The sequence below is a fragment of the Aedes aegypti genome, chromosome 1 (assembly GCF_002204515.2).
Source record: "Aedes aegypti strain LVP_AGWG chromosome 1, AaegL5.0 Primary Assembly, whole genome shotgun sequence".
Classification (NCBI taxonomy): Eukaryota; Metazoa; Arthropoda; class Insecta; order Diptera; family Culicidae; genus Aedes; species Aedes aegypti.
Window position 1 is genome coordinate 282,809,634 of NC_035107.1, and position 17,488 is coordinate 282,827,121.

General features: G+C 36.1%; 1 protein-coding gene across 2 annotated transcripts in view; it reads left to right on the forward strand.

The window, feature by feature from the left end:
* The first annotated feature begins 558 nt into the window (after positions 1-558).
* LOC5569887 (elongation of very long chain fatty acids protein AAEL008004) overlaps positions 559-17,488 on the forward strand; it is a 222,093-nt gene continuing 205,163 nt past the window's right edge. Inside the window, exon 1 of one of the 2 annotated variants that reach the window (XM_021837997.1) lies at positions 559-1,263. The gene's annotated coding sequence lies outside the window, so the exon portion shown is untranslated. The remainder of the gene's footprint in view (positions 1,264-17,488) is intronic. The other variant, XM_021838001.1, reaches the window with a different exon arrangement.

Genomic DNA, 17,488 nt, shown 5'->3' on the forward strand with positions numbered 1-17,488 from the left:
TCGATCTATAGTGAAAAACTTCCCAAAATCATTAGTATTCCACTGTTATAATCGAAAGAGAACGAGAGAGGAGAGAATCTCTCATTTGTACATAGGTCCTTTAGTAATGTTCCGCGAGAATTCTTTTTTTTTTTGACTGATAATAACGCCCTGTGGAGCACCGTGGCTGTGAGCATCTCGACACACGCGTCGTTCGCGGAGAAGAGTTTCGATTGAAGCTCGCACGTTTTTATCATCCAGCAATTCGTGGACTGATGTGCGCGCGCGGTGCGGAGTCAGACAACACAGAAGCGGACAATAATAATAAGGCATTAAAGTGCACACGAGCTAAAGGTATGGGCTATAGTTTATGTAGTTTTTGCTGTTTTTGTTGGATAGATGGATGGACGGATAATAACGAGGAAGAAGCAAGAGAGTTGAGTTTCGAGCGAGCAATCGAGCGCGGGTTTTTCGGTTAGAAGATGCGAGAGAACAGTCACGCCAAGGTGGGTGCGAGCGAGACGGCACCATTCCAGGGTGGGGGAATTGTGTAAAACCGTGCAAAAATCTAGAGGAAGCTTCAGTTACATTCATAGATTTACTTAAGATCGGTTCGGTTCCTGAAGTCCTCTTCCCCCAGTTTTATACATTGTGTGTACGGTGTTATCGTTTTTAGAGTCGCTCAATCGCGGGGTGGTGTTGAAATTTCCCAAAACAGAACTTGAGACCCTTGAAGTTACAGGTTTTTAATCGGTGACGGACCCAATTCGAACCCAGAATCCGGAATCAAAACCCGGGACCACATATCGGGAACGACGAAAGCATTCCCCTAGAATCGCAAACAGCAAAAGTAAAAGTGCTCTAGGGGAGCTCTGGGCAAGTGTGTGGCGAGTGATCTTCTGACTCTCCTTTTTCGCGGTGGCTGGTTCCACCACTCAAGGAAGAAACAGGGAGTTCATCGAAGTTTAGAGTCGAATTTTTCGGTTTACGTTTGGTGTGTGTGAACGAAAACAGTGCAAAAATATACGACCAAGAAGCCAAATTCCAACTCAATCAACAGAATTTCCACTTCTATTCGAAGTCGAGGAAATTGTTTGTGTGACTTGTGGTGGTAGTGAGTGAGTGAAACAAGGAAGTTATCCTCTGGAAAAAGAATACAAAAAAAAAAACGGTGCGTGTCAGTTCAAGGATAATAATTACATAATTTTCCGGGATAAGCTGAAACAGGAGCAGAAGTAGGCTTGGTGCAAGGCGAAACAGCACGGAATCACTCTTCAACAGCAGGTAAGAAGGATTCGAGGGATGCCTAGTAGGCATAATAAAGCTGGGAGGGCTGAACAACAATGTGGTGAGGGTCGGTTGCTTTGATGTTTTGGGATGTTTTTGTCGGGTCGTAGAGGTCAACGGACACGGGCGTGTGCCCGTAAAGTGTGAAAAGGGATATGTAATTCCTTTCTCGGTGGGTTGTCCCTTATTATGTGGTACGTTGTTCGTCAATATCGGTCCCAGATTGTTGTTACACAGCAGGGAACTGATACCCGAACAGAGATGATTGACTTTGGTTGGGATTACAGTTCGGTATTGATCACTTTGTTTTTATTTACTGACGAGTTTGACTAATATGGAGCATTAATGATTTTATAATGGATGGAACGACTCATGGATATATAGAGTCATGCGACGGATATTCTTTGGAAAGTTGTTTGAAGAGACCATCGTAGTAATCATGATCTTCGGTTTTTAGTATTATGTTATAAGTCGATATAAAATGAAACGTTTTTCGTTAAAGGAACAGTTTTGAATGATGCAACAAAAAGACGCAATATATTTAACCGGAGCTCTATCTACGTAACGTATACCATTAATTGTGAATTTTGAAGTATAGAATAATTATGTATGGGAGGTATTTCAGTTCATTATTGATGAGGTTAACCGATAAATGTTGTAGTATATTTTGAGAAAAATCATATGCTGCAAAGTTTTTTCCCATTATTGTGATATCTGTTTATAACATACTAAAACTCTTAATTATAATATTCATGTAACTACAAAAAAAACCTTCATTCAAACAAAAGATTTCTTTTTATCTTTAATGTCTGATTTATTTTATTTATGAATATGTTTGAAAAATACGATGTTTTAACGACAAATCACGAAAACGAATCAAAATTGTAAAACATGCCAACGCAAAATCTATGAAACAAGATGATCACAGTGAGGCAATGTATCAAAACTGTATCGGATTAGTGAAAGTTAGTGGAAAATCTATTTACTAGGCACCGAAATTGTAGGATATACATAAGTCAACAAATTAACTTCTTATCTAGCGACTAGTGATATCAGATGGATTTAAGCTTATAATACAATGACAATATTTAAGTTTTGGACACTGAAATTAAAGTTTCAACACCGTGCATAGGTCCTCCATAATAGGACAGATATCCTATAGCTCCTATGTGCGCAGCGATTTTCTGGGCTAACATTGTGCCAAAAGATTATGTTGACTGCGGAACTTGAACCCAAAATTTTCATTCTGTACACTTACACTTAATTTGGCAAACATATCTTTATCTGCCGATAATGAATACCTTTTCCATATTGTTGCAAAATATGAGCCCTGTAGCTATCAAGAAATATCCAAAAAAAATCTCCTGTGAAAGTTAATCAAAAGTGCCGGGAAGAAGTAATAATAGAGTCACAGGAGTTCATTAAAGATTGTCTCGAGTTTCTCGAGACTGTCTGAAAAGTTTTACAAGATATACCCAAGGACTTCATCAGAAACTCAAGAAGATCTCTCAATACATGTCATCTATTGATATTTAAGGACATATAGGGAGGAATCCCTGTCATGGCAGTGAAAATGGCTTCCTCACATATACGAATACATTTCTGGAAGTCCACATTATTTTTCAAAATATTTCACTTACCTACACTAAGTTCACTCCCAAATTGCTAACGAGACATCAGAACACTATTACCTTACGATTTCCGTAGTTTTAACACTAGTAGCTGGTGGAAATTCCATGAACCGTGCTAATTTTCAACACGGACGTTTAACTTTGCTACAATTGTTTACACTTATCCACCAGCAAACGAAGAACACTTTCCGCCGAGATTTACCACTTTCGCTAAACGTAGAACCTCCAACACAGTTTACTGTCACTACTTGTTAATTAAAAAACAATTACTGGTGGATTTCGGATGAAAACAACTTAAAATTTCACCAAACCGTGCTAAAAACAATCACTTGATCACAGCAATTCGCTTTTTTTTATTTTTCTAATTTTACGCCGGCAGCTCGCTTGCAGGGCTGTCAGAAACGTTGATGATTATGTACGACATCAAGCAATCTTATTTAGTCGAAGGAGAAAAGACTCAAATTGAAGTAGCGATTACTGGCAACAACGTCTTATCAATTATAATTTCACTATTACCAACAAATAGGAGAACATTTTTTGTGTACCACTACTTTTATACAGTTATTAATGGATTCAAAGGAGTTTCACCTTAAGGGAATTTCCTAATTGGTTTCTCAGAATCAACTTATCGGCAGTGGGATGAATTAAAAAATTCTCCAAGAATTCGCATAACAGTTACAAACAAAGTCGTTTATTCATATGAATTGCATCACATCCGTACTAAATGGTGCTTGAAATCGCTTGATCGATGTATTTCCAAAAAGTATGAATCGCATAAAACGATATTTTATGAGCTCATGTGTACATTTCGTTTCATCCCGTATACTTGTATAAAGTTAGTCAGATCGATCCGTAGAAGCTGTCAAATCAACTTTGTTATCATAAATTAGGTCGCATAAGAGTATAGATAAGTTCCCAATAAAATTTACAGAATCGCATAGCATGCTTTTTGTATCATATAAAATATGCACATACATCGCATCCACTTTTGTCTCTATAAGGCCTTCTCGCGACACCTTTTACGTGAAACTTTGCACATATAAGCATCGCGTAATACAAAAGGTGATTTCGTTACATGTGCATTCTGGTTGTCTGGGCCACTTAACCCTCACTTCTTCTACATAAACATGTCGTTGCCTTTGGTATAAACAATAGTGAATGCATTGTTCAGAACGGTTGTTCCATTGCTAAGCCAACTCGTGACCATCTTTTCTAAATAAAAGATAGATTAGGGCAAAACTTTTGGTACTCGTTTATTTCGATAACGAATGAAAAAAGTAAATATTTTTCTCTGGCATTGACATCGGGCTTGCAAATAATAATGGTATTTCCTCTAACTCGGTGGATTGCGCAGTTCCTTCAATCTAGCATATTCCGATCCCCTTGTAAGTTAATACCTCCCTAACTCGATGCTATCTGTTTCTATTTCATGTGCAAGTTTACCTTTATAACTCTATTTGATTCTTCCTGTTCGGGTTCGTCACTTCGAAAACTTGATATATTGATCAAAAGTTCCAAACCTCCTCCAAGAGTTAATAAATTTGATTATTATGACCATGATAGTACAAGTTAACAACTCATTCCTCGTTGACAACATTTAATAAATGTTAATAAACAACATTTTGATAAATGAAATACTATCTGTTCTGTATTACATCCTATCGGCACTGAGCAACCTAACTCGATGGTTCCTCCAATATCGAGTTAGGGAGAGTTGACTGTACATTAAATTATGCTGATTTTATAAGAAAAATATATGTTTTTATCAAAGCATAGACACCTAAAGAAGAAGTTAGAGATTTGTTGTGTAAACATGATTTTTTTACATGGATTATTTTTTTTAAACAAACAAACTCACAAAGGTTTGACTCCCCAATCTTGTTTGGCCCCTTGTCCACCATCTGTCCCATCGAAATCTGCTCGGAAATTTTTTCGACTTCCCAGGGCATAGAGTGCCACACATGCATAAAATGGTCAATTGGCAATGAAAACTCTCAATTGGTAACTGTGGAAGTGCTCATAAGAACACTGCGCTGAAAGGCTTTGTTCCAGAGGGATTACATCCCAGAAAGAAGAAGAAGAACTGACAAGAAAAAAAAGGAAAAAAAAACATTCGTTAAAAAAAAACATATTCGTTAATAAAATAGCAGTGTGCTTTTCCAGTTTTGACAATTCGAAAACTTATACAAACAGATTCAAGTCAGAAAACTAAACAAACTTACTTATTCAACTTACGTGTTTCGCAGTCGAAATTCTAAATATTCCGCTCTTCTTCTTCTTCTTCTGGCGTTACGTCCCCACTGGGACAGAGCCTGCTTCTCAGCTTATGAGCACTTCCACAGTTATTAACTGAGAGCTTACTATGGCAATGACCATTTTTGCATGCGTATATCGTGTGGCAGGTACGAAGATACTCTATATGCCCTGGGAGGTCGAGAAAATTTCCAACCCGAAAAGATCCTCGACCGGTGGGATTCGAACCCACGACCCTCAGCTTGGTCTTGCTGAATAGCTGCGCGTTTACCGCTACGGCTATCTGGGCCCCTCTAAACCAACTAGATTTTTCTCTTTTAGATCGTTAAATTTCAGAATTTACAAAACAGCGTAAGTAAAATTTTCAATTTTCGCTACCTAACCACTACTACTACTACTACCACGAGTCAAAACAAAACACTACTTGAGTCGATTTTACACTGGTACAAAACCGTCGCTAGTAACTGCATGAAAAGAGTTTATAATTTTGTCATACAATTTTTGTGGGAAACGATAGAAATTACCTAGTATTTTGAAGCAAGCTGATTGCATGAAAAATTTAAGCGATTTACAAGTCGAAAAAAATTTAAAGAGGGGATCAATTTAAAAACCATTTAAAAAGATAGGTTCTGATTCGTCTTAATTTATTTTCTCAAAACCGTACGAAAGTTACTTACGTCGATTTGAAAAAGTAATAAAGTTTCAATCTAACTTGGACCCTAAGAAATCATCATGAATTCGTTAAAACATTCAGAATGATTCGGCTCCCCTATCAATAATATAAAACAATGACACCTAAGCTAATTTATATTTGGGATTTGAATAAATTTCAATAATATTTACACAATAATTTGCTGTCAACCGGCAAACGTTAGTATGCCTACTGTGATGTTTTCATTTGATCAAAACCAATAGAGACCATCGAGTTAGCCATGAATGGTTCTCTAACTCGATATCGAGATACCATAAAAAAATGGAATTACCAATAATCGCATGAAATTTATCAAGTTCCTCACCTTAAAACATTTCTGGCATGAAAACTAACCTTACGCAATAGATCCGATTGAATTCTGATGACCTATTGTAAAGTTATGCGCGGTCAAACGTTTGTCCTCCGGCTTTTACTTTAAAAAGGGGTTTAATTTTCGAAAACTGATAAATAGTTGTTAATTATCCCAAAGAGCCACATCCTTGGGCTTCATGGGCAGCAGCATGAGCTCCACTCTTATAATGGATGGGAGGTGTATCAATACGTTGGTAAAAATAGTGTTAGAACATTTTTGGTTCCAAATTAACATTTCAAATTGGTTTAAAGCTACTCGAATTGATTCAAACTCTTCTGAACAACTACATTTGCTTTTCCAACATGAAGATGGCAAAACAAAAGAACATCTAAGTTGTTCGGTTTAGAGTACTTGCAACCTAATTTAAGCATCAGGGTCGTTATGACGTCAAACCATGCTGTACCTGTCCGTTTTAAGCATAAATACAGTTAATTATGCTAAACTGTAGGTGAATTTCCTAAGAGCTTTCATCCCTCTTCGAATCGCATATAGCGGAAAAAAGACGAAAACAAAATGATCTTCCTATCAGTGCTAAGAAGCAAAGAAATCTGCGATTCATGCTCAACGCAGATCAGTTTCCATACCAGTTTTAGATGAATCAGAAATGTATTCGGCGTAATAACACTCTTATTTGCTGAATTATCGCAAACAAAAAAAAAAAAAAAAAACAACTGTAGCTGGAATTGTGATGATCACATTCCATCTACCAGAAATAAATCAGTTGAAAATGGTGCTGCGGCTGTTGCGTGGTCAAGCTTACTGCTCAATATCTGACACGTGTGGGTTAATCTTGCATGTAATTTCCGAACATGACTTAGATATTATTTACTATTCGAGAAATTCTGATCGCAACACTTTGATATACAGGCAACTCTCCATAACTCGATATTTAAGGGACCATCGAGTTAGGGAATTATCGAGTTCTAGAATATAAAACCAGTGCAAATGCGATCCAAGGGTCCATCGAGTTAGCCATGAAAATCAACTTTACTATGGTTCTCCAACTAAATATCGAGTAAGAAGAGTTGGCTGTATATGGGAAATCGACAATTTTCGAATCAGCATGAATCCCATGAAATTGCCCATGTTCTTCACCTCTTAAACCTTTCTTGCATGAAAACTAACCTTACGCAATAGACCCGATTAATGATCCTCTCTTAAATTATGCGCGGTCAAACGTTTGTTCTCCGTTTCTGTTTATAACATGGATTTATTTTCGAAAACTGATTAATCGTTGTCATTAATCCAAAAGAGCCACATCCTTGGGCTTTAAGGGCCACAGCATGGGCTCCACTGGTGTAATGGATGGGACGTGTATCAATTCGTTGATTAAAATAGTGTTAAAACATTGTTGGTTCCAAATTAGCATTTCAAATTGGTTTAAAGCTCCTTAAATTGGTTCACACTTTTCTGAATTGCTAAATTTGCTTTTCAAAAATGAAAACAACTAAACAAGAGATCTTCAAAGTCATTCAGTTTGGAGTACTTGCAACCTGATTTAAGCATCAGAGTCGTTATGACGTCAAACCATACTGTACCAGTCCATTTTAAGCATAAATACGGTTAATTATGCTAAACTATAAGAGAATTCCCCAAGAGATTTCGTCCGTCTTCGAATCGCCCATAACCGGGAAAAAAGACGCGAACAAAATGATCTTTTAACCAACGCCAAGAAATCGACAATTCTCGCTCAACAGCTCAACGCCGATCAGAGTCCATACCGGTGTCAGATGAATCAGAAGTGCATTCAGCGCAATAACACTCTAATTTGCTAAATTATCGCAAATAAAAACAAGAAACCAACTGTAGCTTATATCTGGAATTGTAATGATCACATTCCATCCACCAGAAATAAATCGGTTGAAAATGGTGCTGCGGCTGTTGCGTGGTCATGCTTACTGCTCAATATCTGACACGTGTACACATTCTTTGATGTTCTTACTTTGTGATCATGACGCAGACTTTATTGGTTCTTCGAGAAAGTTCTACTGGCAAATATATTTGTTATAGGGCTTTATATTTGTGCGTAATTTTACAATACATTTTTAGTTTTTTTGGTCAATTACTTCATTTTCTTGTAATTCCCAGCCAAATTGATCACCATGCGACAAAACATGATTAAGACTATGGGAGATCCTCCTTTCTTAATGCAACTGTAACTCTGCAGGGAAATAATGATTTCAAGAGTTTTTTGCATAGGCTCTCAAGCACCGTTTTGGCTTAAATTCCGAACACCCGTTTTTTAAGCGATTTTTTTTTAAGAAAACCAACCAAATTTCTCAACAGGATGATCAATATTTCTATAATTCAAGACGTCTACATTTAAAACTACTGGAAACATCAATTCTCACCTTTGCAATTGCCACTGTAGGGAATATGAGCCATATGCATAATTTGAGACAAAACGGTAAACATGTTTTGCACTTGCACATTTTATGGCCAAAGATATCAAATTTCTATGATGCTGAAACTTCCAAAATATAAATGTATTCCACCACGAAAATAGTGTTTGGATATAAGTTGAGAGATCAAGCGTCCAGGCTTATTTTTCAAATAGAATCAAAATTGTTCGATTTGTTGAGACGATTTGTTAAAATACACGCAAAATAATTACGATTAAGCTGTTCAAAAGTTCTTTAATGAAATTGAGATATTTTAAACAAATTTCCAGTTTTGTTATTGTCTTTCATATAGCCGAAGTGTAGTATAAAACTATTTAGAATAAATTTATTTAGCTACAAAGAAAATTGCCTATCCACTTAATGTTTCTTCTTGGCATTAACGCCCCACTGGAACAGAGCCGGCTACTCAGTGTAGTGTTTTAAGAGCACTTCCACAGTTATTAACTGAGAGCTTTTTTTTCCTAAGTTGCCATTTTCGCATTCGTATATCGTGTGACAGGTACGATGAGACTCTAACCTCTCGGCTAAGGAAGGCCCCATCCACTTCTCTGATTCTAAAATGGTGAAAACACTCTTGAAATTGATATAATCTATTTTTAAGACAAACTTTGAAAATGAATATCATAGCCTGCCTGCATGTAGACAATTTCTTCAGGAATAGGTCCGTTTTCAAGAATAAATTGTTCAGATTCCAATATAGTACATTTTAAAAACAATTAGGCACCTCAGTGATTACTCAAAATTTCTTATACTTAAGGCCCAAACGCAATGATCGCGGAACGGCAACGAAAAGCGGAACCAGTTCGCCAGCATGAATCACTTCATCTCGACTGAGCTGTCAATGAATGAAAGTGAACCAACACTGAGTCGGCAAGCTTGTTGTAGCTCATGCTGGTAAACCGATTTCGCTTTCCGTTGCCGTTCCGCTATCATTGCGTTTAGGCCTTTACGGTTTGCATGTAGCCTCAAACCCAGGAAAGTATTAAGTACACACCATTTCAATATTTTTATTGTGAAAAATCTGTGAGAGTGTAATGCACACATCTTCGGAAGAAGCATCTATAGACAGTGTAACTTCTATTTTAACTTTGTGCATTAGCACAAAGTTTTAAAATAGGAGACATTCATTATTTCTGTAGATATAGGGCTGTCCATTTATTACGTCAGGGGCTATTTAGGGAGGGCGGTTTGAGATTTGTTACATGCAATTCAAAAAATCATACCATAGGAGGAGGGGGTTGTTACAAAACTCCAATAATTGTCTTACGTAATCAATAAACAGCTCCTAAGTGCCTTTTAAGTTGTGAATAGGAGCACAAGCCGGTTATTGTGACAGCCATGTTTGGATACCGACTACAGTCACAGTCTGACGGAGCCAATCGAATCGGAGCCAATAGAACGTGACAGGTAGATAGTGCTTGATTTGGTGGGCAGTATTGTGACCATAAAGTTATTTAAACCAACAAAAAACAATAATTAATAATCAATAATAATCGCATTACAGTAAAAAGCTACAAAACTTCATTGGTATTATAAACAAATTGCAGTTCAAAAATATTCGGCGAAATTTGACCTCAATGAAACTTATTGTTTGATTGAGAAAACATATTATTTCGTCATTGTTCAAACAAAAAATTCACTTGAAGGCTTAAACTTTTTGATCGTTTGCCAGCGATTTTAGTGAGATTTCCACGTTGCCAGTTCTTAGAATTTTCGGTTCGCCTGACTGTGAATAGAGTGACTGTAATTCCGACATGTTTGCCGCTGTTGGTATCAATGTAACATGTGAGAATTCAGCGAAGTTTACCTCAACTACTTAGGTAATTTGTCGTTTGTGAAGTTGCATGCAGATGTACACATGTACACATGCATGTACAATTATTGATTTTCCCAAAAAATATGGTAGTGGTAAACATTAATTAACCCCTCTACCAGCAGTTTTGTTATTGTACCACATAATCTGTGCCGATATTGATCATTGATCATCTGGGTTTGATGCTATTCCGGTATTGTTTGACATTTCTAATACAAAATTTCTTTCGCCGCCATTTTGTTTTAAGCTCATTTTTCGTAAAATATTATATGTAATGTCAGGTAACAAAAAGCAGCTCCAAAAATCATATAAATCGGTTGAGATGTCTCCAAGAAATTATAAAATTACAATATGATGATTTTTGAAGTCAAGTCAAAATACGGCAAGAGTAGTACCAGAGACATCAATGGTCATGCCTGGAAAAATATTAAAAAAAACGATTGCATCAAATTGCTTCATTTTTCTACAACAGACTCTTATAAATGTATTGTTCCGAAACCGAAATACAAAACATGAGAAAAAATCAGTAACCTGACATATTTACGTGAGTTATTGTCATTTTGGAATATCTACGAATATCTACGTGCCTACACGTCATGTAAACTTAATTAATGCGATATAAACATAAAAAAATGAAATTTAGGTCTAAAATCTAGTAAAATTGTGTTATATGTCACGTAATCTCACAGGTTCCTGCTGGACATATAATTGAAGTTTACATGCCATATGACGTAAATATTCATGGTATTGTACGCTTCAATTATGTGTATTACATTTCACGGAAATATACACGTTTCGATCGAACCGTGTATCATTATCATGGTTGTCAGTCTGCAAACATGGTGCAGAGCTACTTCAGCACTTCCATGATTCATTTGGAATGATACCCGGTCGAATTGTCTAAAATTTTGTAATAAAAAGTACTTTAGTTGTGGCCAAATATAAGTTGAGTAGCTATCAAAAAAAAAAAACACTGTCGAAGTGAATTAAAAGCGCAGAGAATATGATTCGGCTCTCTGTTGTTAAAACCAAAAGATAATTGTTGATGTTTAGAATAATAAGTAAGAGGTACAACGCATCTTACTAATCCATCTTCACTGTTGTGGAATCATCTAAAAATCCTCTTAGAGCTCCTAAAATATCCCTTCACATGTGCTGTAACTTCTGAACCAGTTAAGTTTTGATTTCATTTAAGGTGAAATAGACCGTCATTGAAATTTTTACTGGGCATTGATGATTGTGGCTGACTCGTTGAACAAAGTTGAAGAAAACACATATCTGAAAAAGTATCAGCATACTTCCTGCATGTAATCGCAAGTAGTGATACTTTTCTGAAACAGTATTACTTGAAGTTGAAAAATCAACATGGTTGTCAAAACAAATGACGGGCTACTTAGCCTTAACATTTGATCATTAAAAACTGGTATCATAAATTTCATAATTTTAGATGTATAAATAATTTGAGAAGAACGTTTTGAAATAATTTTCATAGCAATTAATAAAGCAACTGCTCAAACAAGAATGCAAGTTCAGCGATATTTTGATTACAGGTTTTTGAAATAGAGAGCCGGATCCTATTCTTGGCACTTTTGATTCACTTCGGTAGTGAGTTTTTTTGAAAGCTTTTTTTGATTCCTAAGATAGGTTCCATGAACATTTGCTCTATAAGTAACTATCGAATTCTTGCAAGTATCACTAGAAAAGTTTCCGTAACATTTCTCCAAGAAAAAATTCAGAAATTGTCTCGTGATTCCGTTGAACTTTTATCCAGGCTTTCGTTTCAGTTTTTGGATTATGTAACCTATTAAATGTTAAAAATTAAAAACAATGAAAATGAATTTTATACTAAAATTTGAAGCACAGATTCCTCCGTAAACTATTCTACAAATTTCTCAAGTATTTGTTTCCGGATTCCTCAAAGTGTTTTTTTTTTTTTTAATTTTTTACAGAGGCATTCAGTTTCTCCAGATTCTTTCGAATATGTTTTCTTAAATTCCTTCAGGAATTGTATTCGGAACTCGTCTGTGGATTTCTTCAGGTAAACTGTCGATGATTAAAATTGTTTCAAGAGTTTCTTCCGAATTTGATATATTTTTGTTTCTTGGGATATCGTTGAGATATTTTTCTTACACATCACTCCCAGTTGGTTTTTGAGACTCTGTGATACATGTTCAAGAATACTGTAAAGATTTATTCCAATGCAGAAGAATTTTTTTGAGATTTTTAATGAAATATATCTGAGAATTTTCTTAAAATATCTCTCTGAGAAAGCTATCAAAATTATTTTATTATTTTGCGTTGTTTAAATTATTTTTTGCAATTCCGTTTCAAACTTTTTATCACTTTTTCTACTTTTTATCAAGAAAATGGACAACATAACGGCCTACTTTTCCTACCGAAAGAAACAGTGCTGAAAAGTGCTACTTTTCAGCACTAATATCAGTATCGAAAAGTAGCACTTTTCAGTACTGTTTTGGAAGTTATCAAAATGACGTCGGATTGTATCCATACGTCATTTATTGTTCTGAATTTCTCAATCACTTAGTCAACTAGGTTTTGATTCTACATCCGTTTGACGAACCAAATTGGCTCGGATTCGAATCGTAGATTCGGATGTAGAAGCAGAAGTTAGTTGACTGTGAGGGATTCTAAGTTGAAATGGGACGTAGAGGAGGCAGTAGAATATGAAAGCTCACTACAAAAAAGATTTATTAGCTTTATGGGCCGATTAGCGTTCACGTAGACAATTTGTGTGTTTATAGACAATTCAGCACCTGAATGACTTATAATATAGCTGAAATTGTATATAGGTTCTGATTCTCCGACGATCCGAATTTAGCCAGGCTTGGATAGTGAAACGAATATCGAATCGGAAGTCAGTTGACTGTGAGGTATTTTATGTTGGAGCTTGAAGCATGATCGCCTTGCGGACATAGAGGAGGCAGTAGAATTTGTTGGTTCATTCTCAAGAAAGGCGGGAGCTTTATGCGGCGGTTCGTGTAGGCAATCCAGCACATGCAAAATAGCTTTCATATTATTAGAAAATTATAAGCGGCATCTTACCTGATCAGCCTGAAAATAGAGTCTGCAACGGAAATGTCAAAATTTGTGACAATCATATCACAGCCTACCTGATTGAGAAAATCTGAGTTGTTACTACACATTGATGCTCATGTGGGTTTTTTTGAAATCTGTTTATGCTCTATGAATTAATCCAACTGTAACGGCATTTTTCGTAATTGCAAAAAATGTTGTATGCAACTCGTTGCAAAACTCGATTTTTTCAGCACTCGTCGTATTTATCTAACTCGGCAAGCCTCGTTGGATAAATGTACAACTCGTGCTGAAAAAATCATCATTTTGCACCTCGTTGCATAAATAACTATTCTAGGCGCCATACTTTTTAGGATTTTTTTCAGAATTATTACCAACTAACACTCCAATAATGAAAAAAATACTTTCAGATTACCGAAATTGTTACAGAGATTCATGTAGGAACTTCTCCTCGGGTTTCCTTAGAATCTCCTGAACCTCGCCTTAAAATTCCATTGATCATAATTTAAAAGATTCCTACATAATTTTATCCAAGGATTACCACATAAATTTATCGAGAATTCCTAAGAAATCTATTCAGAAAAAAATAACAAATAAACACAAGGATTTTTTTTGAATTTAAGGAAGGAATTTAAGAAGTGATTTCTTACGAAATATTATTGGGATACATTTTTGGAGGAGTTCTTAGAGATTAAAGATCAACCATTAGATCAAATCCTCAAAAATGTCCCCAATCAAAAATGTCTGAACTATTTTCTAATGTACCCATGGAAGAGTTTCTGTTTCAGTATTTGGAGGAAATCTGAGAAAAAACATTGTAGATAAGTCACAGGAATGATCCCTGGAAAAATAATAGTGCGATGTTTTAGATAAACTTTGAAGGAAATCAAAACCATAACAGAGCTACTTCGGCATTTCCATGATTCACTTTGGCATGGGGGGTTTTTTATTGGCTAAATCGTCTGAAACTTCGCAAATAGCAGCATGAAACCTCACTGCCGAAGCGAATCAAAAGTGTCATGAATAGGATTGAGGAAAAAGGGAAAGGGGATTTTTTTTTTCTCAGGAGCTGTAATGAGATCTGTTTTAATCGGAAAAGAAATATGTGGAGAAGTAACAGTAAAAATTTCAAAAAACAATTACCGGAAAAATTTTGAAAAATTCTTGAAGTAATTTCTTGGAAAATCCCCGCCTCAAACGATGCTTCTCAATGTTCTCAATGAAATTCCTAGTTCGGTGTAATTGTGTAATAAATTCAGATGGAAAATGGAATTTTTGGAAGAATACCTAATAGAGTACTTGGAGAAGTTGTCATAGGTTCCCTCGAACAAACATTTTATTTAGTCGCAGGTTGCATCTCATCAAGGATTTCCAGGAAAAAAAAATGGATTTTGAAGGGGCCTTTGGAAGACCTCATGGAGTAATTAAAGGCAAAAAGTTATCAGGATCAATTTGTGAAATAAAATATGTTGAGGGATTACTGAATAAATTTGAAAAAAAAAACGAATCATTTACAAGAGACTAAAACAAAAGATTATTGAAGTAAGTTTAAAAATATTAGGAATCTTAAGGCGCAATTATGGATGTTACTTCCAATCAATTCCATGCATTAAAAACAAAAGTTTTGCCAGAATTCCATAAATGAATTCTTGGAGATGTCTTGAGGAAAAGAAAAAAATGAGAAGTAAAAAAAAAATCTTTGACTTCTTGAAAAATTATAAGTACTCCCTGAAAAGAGGAAATAATAGAGTAAAGTATTGGAATGGGCATTGAACAAATTGCATGAAAGTCTTAAGGAAAATATGTTTAACAAAATAGGTGAAGAGGTGAAATTATTTCTCATCGAATCCCGAGACGAATTCAAAGTGGAATTCATTTCAAAATAACTCAACAGATGCTTACCACAAACATTTCGAGTTTTTAAACATTTTTTTGCCGAATTACTCACAAGCTTCATTGCGGATTATTGATAAAGCCTTGGAATTATTTTTGGTAAGAGTTTTTGCAGAAGCCTTATTTTGGTTGGACTCCAAGAAATATAAAAAATATCATGACAAAAAGAATAAATGCTGAAGATCATCTTTTTAAAATTAAAACAAAAAATGTTTCTACTTTGGCCCTCTTCTTTTTTTTTTATCTTTATTAACGAGATTTCTAGCCCTGGGCTAGTTCATCTCGGGACCAACGGCTTTACTTCCCTTCCGAAGGAAGTCGTCACTATAACCTTTTTGTCATAAGTGACTATCTCGGGGGTGGGATTCGATCCCAGGTCCTCGGCGTGAGAGGCGTGTGTTCTAACCACTACACCAGGTCCGTCCCCAGGCCCTCTTCTGCCCCCTGTAGCTACGCCCATACTATAAGCCTAAAAAGGTGAATAGAGGTCTCCAAGCAAACTGCCACGAATACCAAAGCACGATCAATCTTACACAAGACGATTACCTCAGAATGAAAACGTATCGATGTTTGTTTGACGTCGTTGAGCTTTCGGTCAACGTCAGTCCAACAAGGAAATGGATGTTTTGCAGCAATTCTGTTTATGTTTGCATTCTCACAGCAAACAAAAGCAATGTTGTGACAGTTCTCACAGCAAACAAAGAAAATTTTGTCAATATTGCACTACTACGCAGGTAACTGAATTGGTCTATTAGCGGTCTAGTGATTACTTATGTTGTTTGATAAATTCATAAAATAACTTAAGAAACAATTTTTTTCCACCATAAATCAAACTTGTTTTCACAATAATCATTGTGAAGCCAAATCATAATTGTAAAGTATGTTTGCCTCAGTGTGGGATTGTAACATTCGAAATTCTGGACAAACATTAGAAAAGGGGAACATCGACATTGGTAAATAATGGCTTCGCATGACGCTGTTGAGCCCAATTCAACTTGATCACGCTCACCAATACCACTATCAGGATGAGCTATCACTAATCTTCCTGATACTGGTGTAAGTTTGCGTGGGCGGACTTAAACGGACTAAACAGCAATGTTTTCGAAAAGTGGCCGAAGACCTCTTGAGACCTTTTCAAATTATTGTCCAGATTTCTAGAAAAGTTGCATCAACGCAAAGTGAATCAATCAAGAAGATCTGTAGCTCGCGTCCCATCCTTTTGGTGTTTACGTGCTCTCTTGCCTTTCACAATGCCACCAAAACTCGTGTCCTGTCAACCCAATTCCGCTCACTTCTCTCCATTATCACTGAAGCATGTTAAATTCAACTGAATAATCCACGTTACAGTGATAACGTAGAAATCTGCCACAATCTTTTCTTAGCACTTCTTTACATAATCGAAATCTCTCACTCTTTGCATCAGTACCAGGTTACATAGGTCCTTTAGTAAAGTACAGCGAGTTGTTTTTTGGTCCGACAAAAATAAACGATAGAAGAAAATGTTGACCAGGATTCAAAATCTTCGAATCTCTGAAGTGTAATCATCAACGAGTATCATTTTGCACTGATTATCATGATTTCAATGATCTTCAATACTTGAGAATGATTTAAAACATAACATCCTATGATGTTATCATCTGATATGACTGAGACATGCTATCTTTTATCACTTCAGTAACCAGAGCAACGGCGTCTTTGTCGCTCTCTATTCGAAGCGCGAAGGGCAGCCCTTGTTGATGAGCAAATTACATTTGCGCTCGCCTCTCCGAGGAACGCTCCTCATTCTCTCTCATCGATGAGAGTTTTCAGCTCCATGCTGAACATGATAAAAATCCGTACACGATAAGATCCCAGTCATAAAATTGAAAACGATAGTGTGGAGGAAAGAGGGCAGAAGCAAGCAAAGCAAACCATGAGGTTATGTAATGAAAAATGTAATTTTCTCACTTCCTTTCCATGCGGTTGTCCTCTGGTCTGAGAAGACACCATATTCAATACCGATCAGACTGCTGACATTCCATTACCTTTTACCGATCCTACCGATGACGACTCGTTGTTCGGTATGAAACGGTTTGTTCATATACGACTGTTTTCATGGTTAAAACACTCAAC